This window comes from Panthera onca, chromosome F2 (genome assembly GCF_046562875.1).
Source record: "Panthera onca isolate mPanOnc1 chromosome F2, mPanOnc1 haplotype 2, whole genome shotgun sequence".
Lineage (NCBI taxonomy): Eukaryota > Metazoa > Chordata > Mammalia > Carnivora > Felidae > Panthera > Panthera onca.
This window is the reverse complement of record NC_138356.1, coordinates 43867219-43887633: the sequence shown is the minus strand read 5'-3', so window position 1 is coordinate 43887633 and position 20415 is coordinate 43867219. Positions and strand designations below refer to the sequence as shown.

At 40.2% G+C, this 20415-nt stretch overlaps 1 protein-coding gene and 1 long non-coding RNA gene across 3 annotated transcripts in view; one reads left to right on the top strand and one right to left on the bottom strand.

The window, feature by feature from the left end:
* The window catches only part of CPQ (carboxypeptidase Q), a 548491-nt gene that overhangs the window by 70583 nt on the left and 457493 nt on the right, over nt 1-20415 (bottom strand). The window lies entirely within an intron of this gene.
* LOC144615052 (uncharacterized) lies at nt 9566-10636 on the top strand. Its single transcript, XR_013553403.2, has 2 exons — nt 9566-9844; nt 9995-10636. It is a non-coding gene; the product is annotated as an uncharacterized LOC144615052 (long non-coding RNA).

Here is a 20415-nt window from a genome sequence, read left to right as displayed (position 1 = left end):
CACCCCCCAGATTTGGACGTGAAAAGGCACAGGTATGGGGGCAGCAGTCTGTTTGCACTGCAAATTATAAGGAGATTTTTCTTCCTCTGTCATCAAAACATCATTTCAGCCATTTCTGTATAATTTTTGTGGGCTGGAAAATCCTTGTTGCCATTAATTATCTGTGTTCAAAACTGGAACGTGTGGAGAAAGGTTGGTAATAAAATAGGATGAAGCAGAAAATCATGCCAAATACCTCGTCAGCCGATACTGTTGGGACAAGCAGGTTCAGAACTATCTGTGAGAGAATTCAGCCCACCACAGGACAGGAGATAGAGGTTGTCTGTCAGATACACCTGTCCCTGTGTCCTCTCCTCTTCCTCCTACTTGGCAGGCTCATCAGAGTCAGCTTCATAGCACTGAGAGCCATGCCCCACCCCCCACTATCTACCTGTTTTCTTGGTTCACTTGGGCTCACAACACACTCAGGTTGGGCCATTGGTCTGGGTGGCCCAGATTCATTTTTGGGGGGGTTTGCTTTGTTTTTTATCTTTCCCCATTCTGATGGATGGCCATAGTGAAAACTTGTGGCAACTTAACTGCATTTGAGAAAGCATAAACACTTCAGGGAAGCTGTTGCTTTTTCTTCATTGTGTTTGGTTCAGCCTGGAGCCCTTAGACCTGAAAAGCATGCTGGATGGAGGAGGCCTGACTTCTGGGTTCATTACGTCCACTGGCCAAATGCCTCAACCTGGCTGGGCTCGGGTTCCTCTTAGATTAAATTAGGAGGGTGGGCTGAGTCTCCATTTCCTCCCAGTCTCCTGGAGGTGACACTGTGACTCCTGTGGCACTTCTGTTCCTTTGCCTCTGGGTATAGTTACAAAACTAGCCCTCTCATTTTGTGCCTCATTTAACCCAATTTGTAAAAGAGACTTCACTTTTCTCTCAGATTTCAGTTTTGATACACCTTTATGTTGGTGAATCATATTTTATAACCAAAACATTTTCTTACATTCTGCCCTAATTGGTTTGAGATGGCATCATAAGGCCTAGTGCAGGAGGAAAGGGTCAGGATGTTAGGTCCCACGTGTCAAGGAAACTGTCCCCTATTAGAGCTGAATGGATGAAGCATCATAACTGAGAAAACACATTGGACTTGAGCTCTCTAGCCTGGCAGCCCTCATGCCCTGGACACTTAGAAACTTCTGGGTTGAAAAAGAAACTTCAATCTCTTAGAGGCAAAAAACTTTCCACAAAATCCTGGTTTAAACACAAAAGACGTAAATGTCTACTTAACCGTAGAAGATTAGAGTTGTCACGTAAGAGCAGCCATATGAGCTAGAGGGCCAAATTTTGGTGCAGGTGAATCAGAAATATGCAGATGACATTTTTTTCTGAAATGGAGCACATGGTGAAAAAGTAAGGGTTTTGGGCTGAAATATGCTGAGCACTCACTGAACCCCAGCTGTGCAAAAAAAGCAGTTCAAGGTGCTTATGTATGGGAGTGTGTACATGGTTCTCTTTTTTCTTTCCTGAACCCACTGCTGGAATCTATCGTCCTGTCCTCTTTCATAACCTTCTCTGCAGAGTAGACACACTCTCCCAACTGGGGCTCCATTTGCCCTGCCAAATCCCATTCTGAAAATCAACTCTTGAAATGGCAGCTTTAAGGGAACACAAATGGGGCTAACTAGGGAGCAGCCAAAAGGAATGGCTTGAAATCAGAAGTTAAAGAGGATCGAGAAGCCCTGTGGAGCGAACTTATATTTCCTAAGGATCCTGCTGTCTTGTGCCATTTGAGGTGACCAGTGTCTCCAGATGGGATGTGCAACTTTGTGCGCTGGGCTGTAACTGTCTGTGATGATTGCAGTCTTCTCACTGCACCAAGAAAAAGAGCTACACCAACAAAAGCGCCAACCAGAAACCCACACTGTTTGAGGCAGATGTCCTATTAAAACTGTAATTGTCTCCATTACAGAAATTCCTCCCCATGTTCTCATTCTTTGTTTCATGTACCTATTTTTCAGTAGTCTTCCTCCAACCGCTTCCCTCAAATCTCCCAGTGTCTCTTTTGTGAGAGAGAACGAAAAGAATTGCTAACTTTGACTTTCTTTCACTGTTAGGATGGATATATAAGAATGTATTTTTCTTGTAAGTTTCTCATAGCGCTTCCTGCCTTGGGCATTGATTTTTGTATCCATCCATCTATCCATCCATCCACCCACCCCATAGTCATGCATTTACTGAACCTTGTGAGAATGTTGTTTGTTTTGGCCTGCCCAGAACTGTTCTCTCTTCCTCTTGGCAACAACTCTATTTTCCTTTGGGAAAATGCCTTCATTCATTTTCCTTTTTTGGTTTTTTAAATTTTTTTAAGCTTATTTATTTTGAGGGACAAAGAGAGTGGAAGAGGGGCAGAGAGAGAGGGAGAGAGAGAATCCCAGGCAGGTTCTGTGCTGTCAGCATGTCACTCACCCGGGGCTCGAAGTCACGAACCATAAGATCATGACCTGAGCCAAAACCAAGAGTCAGATGCTTAACTGACTAAGCCACCCAGGTGCGCTGCCTTCATTCATTTTTAATCCACTTCATTTTTGGCCACTGCCCTGCCTCAGCGACTGGATTAATTGGGCAAGTCAGAGTCAGTCTGACTCCTTGGTCTGTGACTGGAACTCTTGGGAAAGACAATCTCTTGTTCAGCTAGATTGCCAAGCCATAGGAATGTCAATGTGGAGTTCCCAATAGCTATGAGGGAAGGAAGAGTGAGGCCAGCAGAGAAGAAACAGAAACAGAGATGGTGAGTGAATGAGCAGCCACGTCCTGATAGCCCAGTGAAGCCCCTCGATCCGACTGCTGCAGTTCTGTTCCCTGAAGTTTTCAGTCTTGTGCGTGAATAAGTATCCATTTTGCTTAGGTCATTTTGAGTTGGGTTTCTGTCACTTGCAAATGAAGAGTTCTATCTATTCTGTGCCAGGTCCTGAGACCAAGACAAACCCATTTCAGAACCCAAGCAGCCTAGTGGAGTGCTTAAGGGTGTGAACTCTGTCATCTGCGTATGAATTCTGGCTTCGCTACTGACAAAGTACGTGACTTCACACAAGTTCCTTTGTGCCTCTGTTTACTCATCTAGAAAATGGTGAAGGTAAACAGAGTACCTATCTCACAGGCTATTGTGAAGATAAGCTAATTCATCTAGAGTGTTTAGTATGGTGTCTGATCTGTAGTGAGCATTCGATAAGTACGAGCTAGAGGCAAATTGTGGCTAGAACCAATCAACAAGGTAACAGCCATACCAATATTCTCACGAATCTCCTTTGTTACCTTGTTCCTCCTCTCTATCCCACCTGTATAGATTGCATTATTGTTCCTAATTCATAACACCATGGTTGTTGTAAGCACTGGTGTTGTTTGCTCCTGTAGTATATCTGCAGCAGCTGGCTGACCCATCACCTGTCCACCCGCCCCAACAAATGATGAAGCGAGGACATGCCATGTGGGAAATTGTCTCCAAGTAAAACAGTTGCCTCTAAATACACTATTGAACAAGTTGTTCCAGAAAGACTCACAGAACAAATTAAAATACTTAAATCACAAGGCTTATTAAATATATTTAAAACACACAACAGTAAGCAAGGGGGGGAAAGATGGGGTCAGTTCATGCACTTGGGATAGGGAGCAATTGGAGGACTCCACTACGTGAATCCTGGGGTACACAATGTCCATATGCCCCATTTCTCTCTGCCACTTCAGCTCTCCCTGCTCATAGTGTGGTTACTAGGACCAGAGTTGAGGTTTGTGCAAGAGGACTATATAGGAAAGAATTAGCTTAGCAGGCTTAGGGTGCTCAAACTCTGTACATTCCAAAGAAAGGATGGTCCTTGACTACCTCTTGGGAGATAATCCTTGAGCCCTTGAAATAGATGGTCTGATAAGAGTATCTTTGTTTACCAGGGGCCTTGGGCCCTGCCAGATAGTTTATGCTAACAATGTGATTTATGGTAAGAGACTTGGGCCACATGTTATCAGTTGGATCTCTAGGGAACTGGGTCTGAGTAGTTAAGGTCAGTCACATAGGCATTCCAATAAAAATTCTGGACACTAAGGCTTGTTTGAACTTCCTGCTTGGCAATGCTTTGCAAGTGGTGTCATGCATCATTGCTGGGAGAATTAAGTGTCATCCATATAATTCTACTGGGAGAGGACAACTAAGAGCCTGTACCTAGTCTCTCCTAAACTCTGTGATATGCACCTTTTTCTTTTGCTGATTTCTATCTGTATCCTTTCGCTGTAATAAATTGTAACCATGAATTTAACTGCTTTTCTGAGTTCTGTGATTCTTAGCAAATCATTGAAACTGAGGGTGATCTTGGGTATCCCTGACACAGGACCCCCAGATGGAAGGTGCCCTAGGCCAATGTCACATACATGTGCTACTACAGAGATGTAGGAACAAGTATGCTATAGCTTGCTGATTAGCTAGCTGAGCACCTATGAGTTCTATTTGAGTTTCTTGGGCACAGCACATGTGGGCCCTGAAGGATATAACCAACTGGTTGCCCAATTAGGAGATCACGAATATCAAATGCTCACATATATTTAATGCTTCTTGATATTTAGCCTTACATATATTTAGTACACTCTGAATATTTGGTGCTCAGATGCATCATAAATATCAGGTATTTCTTGGTCCTTTCATCCTTCTCTCCATGCGATTAACACGCACATGTTCCACTTGCCAACTACTTATCTTATATTTATACTTAACACATCCCATAGGTTCTGCCTATGATAACCACACTTTTTGCTTACTAGCTACTCATTTAGACTTGCACACCTTCAGATAGTTTGCCTATGTTTGTAAACCACAAGCTTACTCACTTACTAGAATTGAGTATTCTCAAAACCATGCACATCACAGGACACAACCTGCTAAGTGAGTTAGGGGAGGAGAGTCACAAGCATATCACTGAATCTTTAGTCCTTCAAGTATTTCTTATGGAATAATGATAATAGTGATGACAGCGGAACTCACATATTCAGAGCTACTACTATGTTCCAGGCATTTTTCTAAGTACTTTATATAAAGTAATGCTTCACAGGAACCCTATGAGGTAGAGGACATTCTAATCTCATTTTCACAGAAGAGAACATAAGACACAGGCGAGTGAAGAGATTTGCTCAAAATCAATGGCAGAAGTGATGGTGGAGCCAGGAGTCACAGGAGAGCTGGCTCCAGAAACTATGCTCCCAGACACCGCATTCCGCTCACTTCCAGAACAATGCCCCGGCTGAGCTCAAGCTCAGGCCTTGTAAACATTGCCGAATGTAAAATATTTGAAAATGCTTAGGCTGAATGTTCATAAGAAATTAGAGTGAGTGAAGGTGGAGGCACATTAATTTATATTAACCTGTGACAAGACCGTCTTTCAGAAGGAGCTCTTAGAACTTCCTTCTTCGAAAGATGGCCGCGAAGAACAGAAGTTCAATGTGGTAAAATTTCGCCCAGGGCTGGCACAGGGAAGTAGATATTCATAAGAGAGAATTCGACTTGGAAGTGTTATGGGCAAAGAAATTACTTACCTATATACATATTGAAAATGTATCATAAAAATGGAAAATCAACATCCACACCCACTTCAGATCTACCAGGTATTTGTCACAAAGTTCACCTGCCTACTTGCATACTCCAGAGTTGGGAAGGCTAACAAAAAAGGGGGTCCAGAAGCATACACAGGGTGGGTGAGATCAGAGGGTGTCACACTCAGGAGTAGACATTTTAACATTTCTTCCTTTAAGCTACATACTTTTGAGTGGTTATGACAAGGGTTACAAACAGTAACTGTTTGGGTTATTTTGTGGAGGCAGGGCTAAAGAGTGGAAAATGACAGCAGTCTGTCAAAGGATTTGAATACTGATGCTTGCTCTGCTCTCTTTGTGTGGCCCTTGGTGGACCTGTGAGCCTAATTCTTGGTGTGTGCATTTGCAGAACTAGTGACCACACACCTGTGCTGGGGAGTCACATATTCTGTGGTATAGTGAAACAAGGCAAGAAAAATGTACTGTTGGTGCCTGGCATACAGTAGGTACTCAGTTAACGACAGCAAGGTCTGAAGCATGTATACATTTTGTCAAAATATCCCTTTCGGAGATGAGCTCCGAAATTTTGCCCAGCCTGGATTTCTATTTGTCCTCAGAATGTTGGCAGGGGCCAGACTGGGAATTGGATTCCTCACTTGAAATAAAATTTTCATGACAAAACACAACATTTTATCTTTGAGTCCTTCTAAAAGGAAAAAAAAAAATTCATGCGGTTTCTTGGAAACCAAGTGCTTCTTTACATGAGCATGTCTTAAGGCATAGTGGGAAGCCGAATCTTCTAGAATGGATGAGAGTAAGGAGTAGGATTACTAAACCTGACAAAGTCTTTTTGAAGTTTCACAAGATCCTAATTTTATAGAATGAGAAATTTTGCTAAGTCTCCCCACTCCTCTTGCTCCTTCCCCCTTCTCCTCCCATAGGCAGGAGATCCCATAGGCAATAACCCCCACAGCTAATGAACCCAACACAAACTGGCCCAAGCATTGCGCCTGGTATCAGCCTCCAGATTCAGCCTTTGTCCAGGAGAGGGCGTTGCCATCAAACGTGGCCTCCTGATCAGCCCCCTCCCTGCAAGTCACTATAACTCCCTCAGCTTCGGCCACACAGTTCTCGTCATAATTAACCTCTCTTTTTATAGCTAATGGTTCTTACAGCGAGGCCTCTAATGTAGAGCAGCCAGTAATTCACCCTGAGTGTTTATTTCCCTGTATGAAACCAAAGCATTTTAAAAAAGAGTCTTTCTATGCACAGCAGCCGTCTAAAAGTTGCTTAGAAAGCTAATAGGAAAGGCCTTCATCATTCTGAGAGTAGCCCCACCGGACCTGTGTTTGATTTCCTTGTTCTTCTTCCCCTTCACTTTTTTTTTTTTTTCAACAAAGAAGATCAAATTCATTCCCATTTAGGCATGTTCTGTGATTATAAATGGTGCCCCCTGGTATTCCTGGGAATATCTGACTATGGGTTGCTGCTAGCTGGCACTTCAGAGAACTTCTAACCTGAGAATGATATTGTCCTTAGGAAGCCTTCAAAGATAGACAAGCTGTACTGCACACCTGTGAGTTCAAGGGCACATTTGTCGAGGTTAAAAAGACTAGAACCTTCTATCAGATAACCTGCTAACAAATAGTTCCCACCAGAATACCAAGTAAATAAATAAAGCCAAAAAACAAATATACAGATGAAGAAACAAAAACTCCAAGATCCTGAAACAGGAAAGAAAACGAGTGGCATCTTCCGACTCTATTTGTAAGTAAGAGTAATCAGTTGCGTGGTGGTCATTCTAAGGAAAGCTAACATTTATGACTGATTGAGGTCATTCCAGACACTGTTCTAAGCACTTGGTAATTGTTCCCTCACATAATCCTTGGGACAATCGTATAGGGTAGATGGTATTAGTCCTATTGTACAGACGAGGTCACTGAGGCGAACACACAGGAGGCCAGAAAGTGTTGGCACATGGCCATGAGCTGGCTCTTAGCTACGCTCTGGCCAAGTTCATAAAGCTGCTTATGTAAGGATGTCCTCTGGGAGCTGCTCTTGGGTGACCTGCTGGCCTTCCTGGCTGTATGTAGCAGCTGACACTATATTTTCTATTGCCCAGCATTATAGCTCCAGGAAAGTTCTCCCTTCTAAAGCCACATCTCCAGGCTACTCTATCTGAGCCTCTTCTCAACCCAGTTCATTTCTAGATACCAATACTGCAGCCATGTCAAACCACAGAGTGAGTAAGAGAGAGCAACATCCAATGAACCTGCATTGGGTTCTTGCAACGTGTGAGGTTCTGAGACACAGAGATGGAAAAGCCAAGGGTTTCATAATCTGGTGGTGGAATAGACAAGTAAATAGACCATTCTGATACATGCAACAAATATTACAGTAGTTATAATAGCACTTCATTTGTATCAGGCACTGTTCTTAGCACATTTCATAGATTTTTCTCATTTAATCTTTACAATAATCCCATGGGTAGCTGTGGCTAACATTTTGCATATGAGGAAGAGGAGGTACCTACAGGCTATATGACTTAGCTATAAATGGAAGAGATGGGATTCTGAGTCCAGGCAGTGTGGCCCCAATCCTGTACTTTAAACCAAGGTGCTCTATGGCCTCTGTCCTGATGGAAGCAAGCTCAGAGGAAAGTGCAAGCACAGAGGAGGAACACTCCCCCAGGCAGAGGGGGGTCTTCCCAGATGAGGGGATCCCAAGTTGAGTGGGGTGGTCTATACAACCCAGTAGTACATGACTGGTACAAGACATGGGTTGAGTGGTGCAGGCATACCCTAGAGTATATGCTGTGGTCAGAAGCAATGGGCTGGCAACATGGCAACGTGGATATATCTTATGAACGTAAGACTGAGTGGCAAAAGGGAGACAAGAATGGGGCTTGTAGCACCATGTCATATATGTTACTTAAAAATGCATACACACGAAACAACAATATACGTATATAAGAACATATATAGGTAAAATGATTCCTATCAAACAAAGTAGAATGGTGGCCTTTTGGGATTGAGATGGAATTCTAGTGTGGAGAGGAATAAGATTAAATAAAGAGAAGCATCATGATTGTAGTGTACTATGAAAGGAGAAGAATATATCAGTTAACCCTGGGTCCCTGAGAGAAGAGGAGGGTGGGGAGGAAGAGGATCCTTATTAGTGTTGGTCAAACATTTCTTTGCCAGGATTTGCCCCCCCTCCCTCCTTCCACAGGGTGTAGCATGAGGACCAAGTTGCTTTCTCTAGTGTGATCCCACCCCCTTCTCATCATCGATTGGTTCTCAGATGGGTACCTGACTCAAACCTGGTCAATCAGTTCACTTCCTTTTAAGAAAGCTTTAGTGTCTGATAGAGACAGTATAACTGAGGGTTAATGCCAAACTAGATTAAGGGCCAAAGTAGATTTAAACCCTGCCTGCACCATGAGCCATGTGACCTTGAGTATATAGCTTAGACTCCAAATACCTGGGTTTTCTTATATGTAAAAGAGGAAAATATAATACCTAACTTGTGTGAAGATTTAATGAGTGAATAAAATGCATGTGTAACGCTTAGAGCAGTGTCTGCCATACAACAGGGGCTCAAGAAATGTTGGCCATGATTGTTTCCTAAGAACTTGGGAAGTGGGAGACTAAAGAAAGGTCTTTATCTGGGTGGCTGATCAGTATGCCAAGGAGTAAGTCGCTTTTGATTTCACGAAGAAGCCTCATTATTTTATCCCCATGGGCCATGAAAATATCATCATTTTATGTAATATTTGTGAGGTGAAAGGGTTTGGGAAGGACTGTTAATCAGGAATCAGTCTCTGGTTTAATTTCTAAAGCCTGGAAATACCCAAGTGGAGTTCACAGGATACTTCAGTATTTTTCCATTCTATCTCTCTCTCATTTTTTCTGCAGTTAGTTTACATGTATTCTTGTGACTTCCCTTTAGAATCCTAATTGAGGTCATAATGATAGTGAAGACGCCACTGCTCAGCCCCTTAGCTCATCTCCATACATGGCAACTTCCATGCTGTCTTCCTCACAGGGAGAGTCACCCTCAGGTGCTGATTACTGAGTTGGAAATTGTTGAGAAACAAGTACAAAATCATGTATCTCTTCTACTGCCATGATCAAGCCCCAGTTCACACAAATGATAACGCAACAAACTGGAGCACACTGGATTTTATGTGGAATCTTCTGGTGTAATAACACGTTTCTGATTTCATGAGGTTTAAATATGTTGGTAAAAGAATCAGTTCTGCACTTACTCATTTACCTCCATGCTGGTAAGTTCTATTTACCATTTCCTAATAGGATGTTTATGCAACTATTTCAAAAATAGCCATTTTTGGTCCTCAGAAAAGTTGGCCAAGTCTTTATTGGAAATTCAAAGTTGCATAAAAAACAAATAAATGATTGACTTAATTTTTTTTTAGAACCAAAGTACTTACAAGAGAATGTGAAAGTGAATCAGAAGGGATGAACACACACAGAAAACCTTCCCTGACCTTTGGAAGTCAGAGAATAGTCAACAAACTGATTTAAGCAATTTCACTGCTTTGAAGGTTTCAAAGAAGACTGATTTCTGTTTGTTCAGCCACCATTTGGAAGTGCAAAGATCAAGGACATCAAAAGTGTTATCTGAACTTTTGAATGTGTTTGTGAAATTGCTAATATGTCATGGAGGCATTTTTCAGAGATCTGCATTGTGGCACTCTTTATCTGTGTCAGTTTGGCAGGTGCCATCTGATCAAGTGAGTGGCCCTTCCGGCACACCAAATGCCTTCCAAACTCCTTCCAAAGGCATACCAGAGAGAAAAGAAAACCAGTCATTTCCTGTGATTGGGAGTTAGAGTCAACCAAAGGGCCTATGATGACTTCCTGAGGATGTTTAGTTGGTCACTACCGTGGCTGACAGCTGGTGCATGAAGCTTGTAGTCTACACTTCACAAGCAGCAGTATTAAGTCTTCAAAATCATAAAGAAGTGCAGTCATGCTTTGCAGGAAGAACTACTTCAATAAAGTTTATCTGAGGGAGTCAGTCCAGGGCGATATGGTACTCCCCATCATCAGGGACCCATACTCCTTCCTGTTTGCTTCTCTGCTGTGTGTGACTTGCATTCTCAAGTTCACTTCATGGTCCAAGTTGGCTGTTGATGCTTCAACCTTCCGAAAGGAAAGAGGATGGGAGGAGAAGAGCATGCCCATCTCCTTTGCTCCCTTTAAGGAGACTTACTGGAAGTTTCTTGGGCCACTTCCAGTTATAACCCATTAGCCAGAACTTAGTCTCATGGTTACACCTAATTATAAAGTAAGGTAGAGACTACAACCTAGCTAAAATTTAGGGGGTCTGTTACCATAAAAAAAGTAGAATGCATTCTTAGGGACAATTAGCTAGTTCTGCCCCATCATCCTTCAGGACTCAGCTCAAATGTCCCCTTTTTAGAGACCATCAGAGCCCATCCTGTCAATAGCAGGCCTTCCATACTTATTATTCACCACATAATCAGCTCAGTTCCATAGAAGTGATCTTTGTTTATTTGCTTACTTCTACATTTTATGTTCTTGCTCCTCCACTACGGCAAAGTTCTTTAAATGTAGGGACCTTTTTTGTCTTGCTGCTCACCTCCATACCCCAGTACCTTACAGTGCCTGCCACATGGTAGAAACTTGATAAACATGTGGAATAAATGAACAAATCATGAATGAGGGCCCTTAACAGAGAAAATCAATGAGGTATTAGGACTAAATACATAAGCTCTGGGATTAGATAACCTTGATTGAAATCTTGACTCCACCTCTTATTAGTAATGTGACCAGGGGCAGTGACTTAAGCTGTCTAAATCTTGACTTCTTCATTTGTAAAAATGGAGAGGAGGGCTTTTGGGAGAATGACATGAGTGAATACATGTGAAATGCTTATCTCGTTGCCTACTGGATAGGTAAAAACAAATGTTAATCTTTATACATGACCATAAAAATAATTATAGTTTGTGTTATTATTGGGATCTCTCTAGTCCCAAGATTTAAAGGAGGCATGCCAGAGGAAGAGACCTTAGAGATGAGCCCAGGGGATAGGCAGGAGTTGAACAGACAAAGAAAAAGGGTAAGGGGAGAACATTCTAGGAAGAAACCACATGTGCACAGGTCTTGGGGGCAGGAAGTGATGTTAGAACTAGAAAAAAAGTCAATGTGGGCAGAGTGAAGACAGGAAGAGTGGCATGTAAACTGAGGCCAGAAAGGAAGACAAGGTTAGAACATTCAGGACTTTGTATTATGAACTTTATCCCAAGTGCAAAGAGAAGCTACTGAAGGGCTCCAAGCAGGAGTGCATAATCAGATTTGTAATGTAAATTATGGGATTATTGCTCTTTAAAAAGTGGAAGAGACATGAGCTCTCCAATGAACACACACTAACAAAAAATCATGTGCATGCACACAGTGAAGGTGATTGTATACAAGTCAGGAGGAGGGTCTTCACTAAGAACTTAATCTGTGAGCACCTTGATCTTGGACTTCCCAGCATCCAGAACTGTGAGAAATAAATGTCTGTTGTGTAAGATATCAGTCTAAGGTATTTTGTTAGAGTAGCCTGAGCTAAAACAACATCCCTTACTTGTGGATTAGAAGACTTAATGCTGTTAGGATATCGATGTTACCCAAAGTGATCTATAGATTCAGTGCAATTCCCATCAAAATTTCAATAGTGTTTTTTTAATGGAAATAAAAAATCCATCTTAAAATTCATATAGAATCACAAGGGGCCCCAAATAGTCAAAACAATTTTGAAAAAGAACAAAGTTTGAGGTCTTACACTTACTGTTTTCAAAATGTATAAAGTTACAGTAAATAAAACAGTGTGATACTGGCATAAAGACAAACACTTAGAACACTGGAATAGAATAAAGAATCCAGAAACAACCTTCTGTTAGAGATGGTTGAATGATTTTTGACCAGGGTGCCCAGACCATTCAATGAAGAAAAGATAGTCTATTCAACAATTGTTGTTGGGAAAACTGGATATTCATACTCAAAAGAATAAAGTTGGACCCTTACATTATGCTATATATAAAAGAATAAAGTTGAACCCTTATATTATACCATATATAAAATTGACCCAAAATGGATCAAAGACCTAAATGTGAAAGCTAACACTATAAAACTTTTTTTGAAAAAAACCATAGGCAAAAAGCTTTATGACAACACATGTGGCAATGGTTTCTTGGATAAGACATCAAAGGAACAGGCAACAAAAGAAAATAATAAACTGGACTATATCAAAATTTAAAAATTCTCTGCATCAACTGATAACAATCATCAGAGTGAAAAGGTAACCCCCAGAATGAGAGAAAATATTTGCAAATCATCTCTCTGATAAGGTTATACACAGAATATATAAAGAACTCTTACAACTCAATTACAACAACAACAACAACAACAACAACAACAACAATAAACCCAAACACCTTGATTAAAAATTGGGCAAAAGACTTAAACAGATATTTCTTCAAAGACATATGCAAATGACCAATAAGCACATAAAAAGATGCTCAGCATTACCAATCATTAAGGAACTGAACTCAAAACTACAATAAGATACCATCTCACACCCATTAGAATGGCTACAAAACAAAAACAAACACAAAACAGAAAAACAAAAGCATGGGGAAAGAAAAGGGAAAATAACAAGTGTTGGTGAGGATGTGGAGAAATCAGAGCCCTTGTGCACTGTTGCTGGGAATGTAAGACGGTGCAGCCACTGTGGAAAACAGTATCGTGGTTCCTCAAAAAATTAGAAATGGAATTACAATGTGATCCAGCAATTCCACTGCTGGGGTTAAGCAGGATCTAGAAGAGATATTTATATACTAGTGTTCATGGCAGCATTACTCACAATGGTCCCAAAGTGTAAAAAACCCAAGTCAATATTGACCAATAAACACAATGTGCTTTAAGCATACAATGTAATATTATTCAGTTTTAGAAAGGGAGGAAATTCTGATACATCCTACAACATCGATGAACCTTGAGGATGTTACATTAAGTGAAATGCCAGTCACTGGAAAACTATGGTATGATTTCACTTATATAAGGTACTTGGAGTAGTCAGATTCACAGAGACAGAAAGTAGACAGGTGGTTGCGAGAGGCTGGGGACCCTGGGGACAATGGGGTGTTCTTGTTTAATTGGGACAGGGTTTCAGTTTTGTAAGAGGAAAAGGATTCTGGAGATAGATGGTGCTGATGGTTGCACAAAAATGTGGGTGTACTTAATGCCACTGAACTGTATTCTTAAAAATGGTTAACATGGTAAATTTTAGCTTATGTGTGTTTTACAATTAGAAATAATAAACAACTATTGAATTAAAAAGAAACACAAATTGGGAGGAGCCAAGATGGCAGAACAGCATGGAAGTTTTTTGTGTGGCTCGCGTCCATGATATAGAGCCAGACCAACACTAAACCCTCCTACACACCTAGAAAACTGATTGGGGGATTAACACAACAATCTGCACAACCTGAATCACAGAATTCAGCAGGTACACGGCACAAAGAGCTGACATGGGGAGCGAGAAGCTGCAGCAGGCAGGGAGGTGCTTTTGCAGGTGGAGAGAGGATGGAGACGGGGAAGGAGGGAGAATACGGGAAAAGCACCCCTCCCCAAAAGGAGCCGGAGAGAAAATGGAAAATTGGAAACAGCTACAGGGACTAAACTAAAAAGGGAGAAAGGAGAAAGGAGAGGGTTTAAATTCCATTAAGACTGTAAACAAGGGGAGCGCTAAGTCTGCAACTCCACAGCTCCATACCTGGTGGTGCTCTGGTGGGAAGGGCGAATCCCCAGGAGCAGAGTGGGGTCCGGGAGGTTCTTGGGCCACACGGGGAAAAGTGGTTCCACTGCTGGAAGGACATTTGGTAGAGACCGTTGAAGCCACCTGGTCCCAGCAGACCCCAGAGAATGGCCACATTTGCTGGTGCTGGGGCAAGGTCATTAAGGGTGAAGCCTGGTGCCAGATGTGTGTTGTGATTTTTCATAATCCCTGAAAAGCTGCTACTACACTATTTCACGAAATTTTTCTGGGGTGGGCTGGCACCTGGCTGCAGTCTCGGGACACCGGCAGCAGCAGGGTCCAGCAGAAAGCGTTCCTGGGTGCAGCCAACATTCGGCCGTTGCTCATTTGGCCATTGCTCATTTGGCCATTGCTCGGTGAGACCCTCCCGCAGAAGGGCGGAGTGGGTCAAAGCTGCAGTCCTTCGGAAGTAAGGAGACAGGGAAAACAGCTGTATTTGAGACAAAACTCGGGAGAGAGGTACTGCCTGGGGCCTGGTCACAGACAGTGAAAAAGCAGGGAGTGGATAAGAGCTGAAGACAGAGGATGGGTGCGTGATTGCTGATCAGGGAGAACAGAGTTCTGATACTAGAGACTGGGTAGCTGGGCGACGCCATTTTCACTGCTCCTGCGCATGCGCATGCGCATACACACCTAGAGTGCCACGATACTCCACCCCAGTAGGCTAGCAGCGCCATCTAGGGGAGAACGGAACCATTACACTGAGCCCCGTCCAACTGGACCAACCTTGCTCTTCAAGAACACAAGTCTCACTACCTGCTTAGTTGATGGACTATAAAGCACTTCATAGTATGACTTCTAAGAAAAAATGAAGTAATTTCAGTCCTATTTCAATCTGTTAGCAGGTCCATCTATTCAATTTTCTTTCTTTTCTTTCTCTTTTTCACTTCTTTTCTTTTTCTTGAATACAGAAAGAGAAAAAACTCATTTTTATTTTCAATTTTTATTAAAAATATTTTTCTTTATATTTCTTACTATATTTTTTACTTTTGTGTAATTTTTTTCAAATTCTATTCTACTTCCATCATTTTATTTTAGTCTACTTCAGTGTAATCACTTTTTCAAATTTTCAAATGATTTCTTTTTAAAAATATTTTTTTAACTTTTTCATTTCTTTTCTTTTTCTTGAATGCAAAAAGAGAAAAACTTCATTTTTACTTTAAATTTCTATTAAAATATTTTTAATTTTTTTACTATTTTTTTACATTTATGTAAATTTTTTCAAATTCTATTTTACTTCCATCATTTTATTCCAGTCTACTACAGTGTATTCACTTTCTCAAATTTTCAAAAAATTTCCTTTTTTTCTTCTCTTTTTTCTCTTTTTTGTTTCTTTTCTTATTCTTGAAAACAGAAAGAGAAAAAATTCATTTTTATTTTTAATTTTTATTAAAAATATTTTTCTTTAATTTTTTTCTACTATATTCTTTACTTTTGTGTAAATTTTTTCAAATTCTATGTTACTCCCATCATCTCATTTTAGTCTACTTCAGTGTATTCATTTTTTCAAATTCTCGAACAATTTCCTTCCCCCTCCCTCTTTTTTTCTCTAATCTGGCAAACCACTTTCAACACTCAGACCAAAACACAACTAGGATCGAGCATCATTTATTCACTTTTTGTATGTGTGTGTATTTTTAATTTTTTAATTTTAATATTTTTTAATTTTAGTTTTTTAATTTTAATTTTTCTACCTCATTAATTCCTTTTCTCCCTTCAAAATGACAAAAGGAAGGAATTCACCCCAAAAGAATGAGCATGAAGAAATGACAGCCAGGGATTTAACCAACACATACAAGCAAGATGTCTGAACCAGAATTTAGAATCACAATAAGAAGAATACTAACTGGAGTCAAAAATAGACTAGAATCCTTTTCTGCAGAGATAAAAGAAGTAAAAAATAGCCAGAATGAAATTAAAAATGCCATAACTGAGCTGCAATCACGGATGGATGCAGTGGCGGCAAGGATGGATGAGGCAGAACAGAGAATCAGTGATATAGAGAACAAACTTATAGAGAATAATAAAGCAGAAAAAAAAGAGGGAGATTAAGGCAAAAGAGCACGATTTAAGAATGAGAGAAATCAGTTACTCATTAAAAAGAAACAATATCAGAATCATAGGGGTCCCAGAGGAGGAAGAGAGAGAAATAGGGGTAGAAGGGTTTTGTGAGCAAATCATAGCAGAAAACTTTCCTAACCTGGGGAAAGACACAGACATCAAAATCCAGGAAGCACAGAGGACCCCCATTAGATTCAACAAAAACCGACCATCAACAAGCCATATCATAGTCAAATTCACAACATACTTAGGCAAGGAGAGAATCACGAAAGCAGCAAGGGAAAAAAAGTCCCTAACCTACAAGGGAAGACAGATCAGGTTTGTAGCAGACCTATCCACAGAAACTTGGCAGGCCAGAAAGGAGTGGCGGGATATATTCAGTGTGCTGAATCAGAAAACTATGCAGCCAAGAATTCTTTATCCAGCAAGGCTGTCATTCAAAATAGAAGGAGAGATTAAAAGGTTCCCAGACAAATAAAAATTAAAGGAGTTTGTAAGCACTAAACCAGCCCTGCAAGAAATTTTAAGGGGGATTTTCTGAGGGAAGAAAAGATGAAAAAAAAAATATATATAAATACCAAAAGCAACAAAGGATTAAAAAGGACCAGAGAACACCACCAGAAACTCCAACTCTACAAGAAACATAATGACAATAAATTCATATCTTTCAGTACTCACTCTAAACATCAATGGACTCAATGCTCCAATCAAAAGACATAGGGTAACAGAATGGATAAGAAAACAAGATCCTGTTCACAAGAGACCCACTTTAGACCTAAAGACACCTTCAGATTGACAGTAAGGGGATGGAGAACCATCTCTCATGCTAATGGTCAACAAAAGAAAGCCAGAGTAGCCCTACTTATATCAGACAATCTAGACTTTAAGGTAGACTGTATCAAGAGATGCAGAAGGGCATTATAGCATAATCAAGGGGTCTATCCACCAAGAAGACCTAAAAATTGTACACATTTATGCGCCAAAATGTGAGAGCACCAAAATATATAAATCAATTAATCACAAACATAAAGTAACTCATTGACAGTAATACTATAATAGTAGGAGACTTCAACATCCCACTCACAGCAATGGACAGATCATCTAATCAAAAATCAACAAGGAAACAATGGCTTTGAATGACACACTGGACCAGATGGACTTAACAGATATATTCAGAACATTTCATCCTAAAGCAGCAGGATACACATTCTTCTCCAGTGCACATGGAACGTTCTCCAGTATAGACCATATACTGGGACACAAATCAGCCTTAAGTAAATAGAAAAAGATTGAGATCATACTGTGCATATTTTCAGACCACAATGCTATGAAACTTGAAATCAACCACAAGAAAAAATTTGGAAAGGTAACAAATACTTGGAGACTGAAGAACATCCTACTAAAGAATGAATGGGCTAACCAAGAAGTTAAAGAGGAAATTAAAAAATTCATGGAAGCCAATGAAAATGATAACACCAAAACCCAAAACCTCTAGGACGCAGCAAAGGTGGTCATAACAGGAAAGTATATAGCAATCCAAGCCTTTCTAAAGAAGGAAGAAAGATCTCAGATACACAACCTAACCTTATGCCTTAAGGAGCTGGAAAAAGAACAGCAAATAAAACCCCAAACCAGCAGAAGACAGGAAATAATAAAGATTAGAGCAGAAATAATGCTATTGAAAAAAACAAACAAACAAAAAAAACCAGTAGAACAGATCAATGAAACCAGAAGCTGGTTCTTTGAAAGAATTAACAAAATTGATAAGCCACTAGCTAGTTTGATCAAAAAGAAAAAGGAAAAGACTCAAATAAAAAAAATCAAGAATTAAAGAGGAGAGATCACAACCAATACAGCAGAAATAAAAACACTAATAAGATAATATTAAGAACAATTATATGCCAATAAAATGGGCAATCTGGAAGAAATGGACAAATTCCTAGAAACATATACATACCAAAACTGAAACAGGAGGAAATAGAAAATTTGAACAGACCCATCACCAGTAAGGAAATCAAATTAGTAATCAAAAATCTCCCAAAAAACAAGAGTCCAGGGCCAGATGGATTTCCAGGGGAATTCTACCAAGCATTTAAGGAAGAGTTAACACCTATTTATTCTCTTGAAGGTATTCCAAAAAATAGAAATGGAAGGAAGACTTCCAAACTCTTTCTATGAAGCCAGCATTACCTTGATTCCAAAACCAGACAGAGACCACACTAAAAACAACTATAGACCAATTTCCCTGATGAACATGGATACAAAAATCCTTAACAAGATATTAGCCAACAGGATCCAACAATACATTAAAAAAATTATTCACCATGACCAAGCGGGATTTATACCTGGGATGCAGGGCTGGTTCAATATCCGCAAAACAATTAACATGATTCATCACATCAGTAAAAGAAAGGGCAAGAACCATATGATCCTCTCAATAGATGCAGAGAAAGCATTTGACAAAAATACAGCATCCTTTCTTGATAAAGACCCTCAAGAAAGTAGGGATAGAAGGAGCATACCTTGAGATCATAAACGCCGTATATGAACAACACAATGCTAATATCATCCTCAATGGGGAAAAACTGACAGCTTTCCTCCTAAGGTCAGGAACAATACAGGGATGTCCACTCTTGCCACTGTTATTCAACATAGTATTGGAAGTCTTAGCCTCAGCAATCAGACAACACCAAGAAATAAAAGGCATCTAAATTGGCCAGGAGGAGGTCAAACTTTCATTCTTCACAGATGACATGATACTCTATATGGAAAACCCAAAAAGATCTACCAAAAAACTGCTAGAATTGATTCATGAATTCAGTAAAGTTGCAGGATATAAAATCAACGCACAGAAATCAGTTGCATTCCTATACACCAACGATGAAGTGACAGAAAGAGAAATCAAGGAATTGATCCCATTTACAGTTTCACCAAAACCCATAAAATATCTAGGAATAAAACTAACTAAAGAGGTGAAAAATCTATACACTGAAAACTATAGAAAGCTTATGAAAGAAATTGAAGAAGACACACACACACACACACACACACACACACACACAAACGGAAAAAGATTCCATGCTCCTGGATAGGAAGAACAAATATTATTAAAATGTTGATACTACCCAAAGCCATCTACATAGTCAATGAAATCCCTATCAAAATAACACCAGCATTCTTCACAGAGCTAGAACAAATAATCCTAAAATTTGTATGGAACCACAAAAACCCCGAATAGCCAAAGCAATCTTGAAAAAGAAAACCAAAGCAGGAGGCATCACAATACCAGACTTCAAGCTATACTACAAAGTTGTAATCATCAAGACAGTATGGTACTGGCACAAGAACAGGCACTCAAATCAATGGAACAGAATAGAGAAATATAGCCAGAAATATAGCCAACTAATCTTTGACAAAGCAGGAAAGAATATCCAATGGAATAAAGACAGTCTCTTCAGCAAGTGGTGCTGGGAAAACTGAACAGCAACATGAAGAATGAGCCTGGACCACTTTCTTACACCATTCACAAAAGAAACTCAAAATGGATGAAAGACCTAAATGTAAGACAGGAAGCCACCAAAATCCTTGAGGAGAAAGCAGGCAAAAATCTCTTTGATCTTGCCTGCAGCAACTGCTTACTCAACACGTCTCTGGAGGCAAGGGAAACAAAAGCAAAAATGAACTACTGGGACCTCATCAAAATAAAAAGCTTCTGCACAGCGAAGGAAACAATCAACAAAACTAAAAGGCAAGTGACAGAATGGGAGAAGATATTTGCAAATGACATTATCAGATAAAGGGCTAGTATCCAAAATCTATAAAGAACTTATCAAACTCAACATCCAAAAAACAAATTATCCAGTGAAGAAATGGGCAAAAGACATGAATAGACACTTCTCCAAAGAAGACATCCAGATGGCCAACTGACACATGAAAAAATGCTCAACA